This window comes from Penaeus monodon, chromosome 29, assembly GCF_015228065.2.
Source record: "Penaeus monodon isolate SGIC_2016 chromosome 29, NSTDA_Pmon_1, whole genome shotgun sequence".
NCBI lineage: Eukaryota > Metazoa > Arthropoda > Malacostraca > Decapoda > Penaeidae > Penaeus > Penaeus monodon.
Genome location: NC_051414.1, coordinates 13,396,711 through 13,398,828, shown reverse-complemented (window position 1 = coordinate 13,398,828; position 2,118 = coordinate 13,396,711). Strand labels below are relative to the sequence as shown.

Below are 2,118 nucleotides of genomic sequence, written 5' to 3'. Positions count from 1 at the left end.
AATCAATTTAAAAAAAGTGCAGGTACCCGTCACAAAGGGGGCATTAAAAAGGGGGTGTTGGGAAAAGGGTTAGGGTTTTTGGAAAGTTAAAACGAACCCCCTTTGTCCCGGGTTCCCCATTCACGTTTGTACTGACGTAGCCCGAAAATCTTTGTCCTGAAGAATACTGAAATGACTGCCAGCTGCTTTCTGAGGACGAGGGAAGGGAATGATGAAAATCAACCCACGACACAGAAAAAGGGAGACGGGAAATGCTGACGATAAAAGAGTGAAACCCGACGGTGACGAGTAAAACAGTTAAAGCCCCGAAGTGGCTTTTCTCCGCTTCGGGCACGCCGTCCCCCTTTTTCCCCCACGAAGCCCCTGCCCTTTCCCCGCAGTGTAGGTAAGGTCCGACTCTTCCCTCGGGCCCTCGGGGTACTGAAGAGCCCGTACATTTCCCTCTTGGTCGCCCGGTCTCAGTTCGGGATTGTCCTTTTTTCTTGATAATTAAAAAGGCCCTAAGGGGGTCAGCTTGGAGTCTGCCAGAGGGTCGACGAAGGGAGTTTGTCTCACAGGAACAATGTTCCCCGAAGGAATCCCGAGGGGTGCTCCGGGAACCACTGGGCCGCGAGGCAGATGGTCTCCTTCCACTACGAATCCTGTGTCAGCTCCAGCCTTATACTGCACACTTCTTCTCTGTCCGTCGTCCTCGGAGGTGAAGGCAAAGCTTCCAACCACGTTGTTATTGCGTCGGCCGTTTCTCCTCGGGAGTGAGTGGAGGTTTGGAAGTCGAACGACTGTCGACCGTCCAGAGCGAGAGAAGTTTTCACGTTGGCCTGTTCCACGGGTTCGCCTGGGCGTTGCAGCGCTGGGAGAAGCGGCATAAGTCTGTACGCGGAGTGGACCAGAGCGCGACAGTTGCTGGTTGACCACTGCGGGGAAGTGCAGTCGTGCAGAGGAGAGCTTAGTGGCTGCGGGAGTAGAGCTGGGATTGAGTGGATCCTGTGGCAGGTCGTCCCCTTCAATGACGAAGCCAATGCCACTTCCAGCTGTGTAGGTGTAGGAGCGAGTTCGTCCATTTTCGTCGATGTAAGAGTATGAGCCACGCAACTCTGCCGCTGGCGTCGCTGAGTTCCGAGCGCGCGTGCTCGTCTCCTTGGAAGGTAAAGCCGTAGGAAGGGTCGGCGTTGGGGTCGGCCAAGGGGTCGCGGAAAGGTCTGCGGTTGCGGGCCAGAGCGTGAGCAGTGTCGAAGTCCGGATGTGTGGCCGGGAGATGGGTGCCCTTAGGGACGAATCCGGACTGCCCTGCTTCGTACTGCAGGTTAACTGTTTGACCCTCAGGTTCACATAACCGAAGGCCCGCGTTGCTCCCCGATTGCAGACGAACGTGCGTTCTCGAAGGCGCCCCGCCGGTGTCGTGGCCATACTTAAAGGTGCCGTCCCTGTGTCGGACTAGTATTGGGAGCGTCTTCCAGTTCCCACTCGGGGTTTTTGTAAGCGGTCTCGTCCGGGGAAGGCGAAGCCACCACGACAGCCACAATAGCAGACAACGCCTGCAAGGAAAGAAACATCAATTAAAAGGAAGCACCAATAGCATTTTCCAGTCCGTCATCCACGCAAAAGAAATGAAATTTTCTGATTTTCTATCACGAACACTTGGTTCCTGAGTGAATAAACGAAACCGTTTAGATGATATTTACTAGTATTGTTTTAAGGCCCATGATTCCGTCCTTTGAGGAAAATCAATCTGACGGGAGAAGGCCAACGGCGATGTGCAACACCAAGAAAGTCTTTCCGACTTTTATACCAGAGCATCATACCTGGCCTCAGATGCCAGCTAGACTATTCAGTTTAATTTTCAGAAGTGAACACGTTTTACAGAAGCAGCTCTTGCGCAAGGCCAAGTAACCTTGCGGAGACACGGAATATCTTGAGTGCTGTGTCAGGAATTCTATTTCCTGCAGAATATACCATCAATTTACATCTCAACGTTACAGCGCATCACCGCCCAAAAAAATAAAACGTGTGCACCTCATGATTAGAACGCTACAGTCTTAAGAAAAAGAATTATATTCAGACGCTCGAATCATGATCATCACTTCGTAAGTGCCATTGTCACTTGCTTAATCATCTAAA

The 2,118-nt window shown here is 52.0% G+C and overlaps 1 pseudogene; it reads right to left on the bottom strand.

Annotated features, from left to right (window-relative positions):
- Positions 1-489: 489 nt before the first annotated feature.
- Positions 490-1,703, bottom strand: LOC119591747 (annotated as a pseudogene).
- Positions 1,704-2,118: the final 415 nt, after the last annotated feature.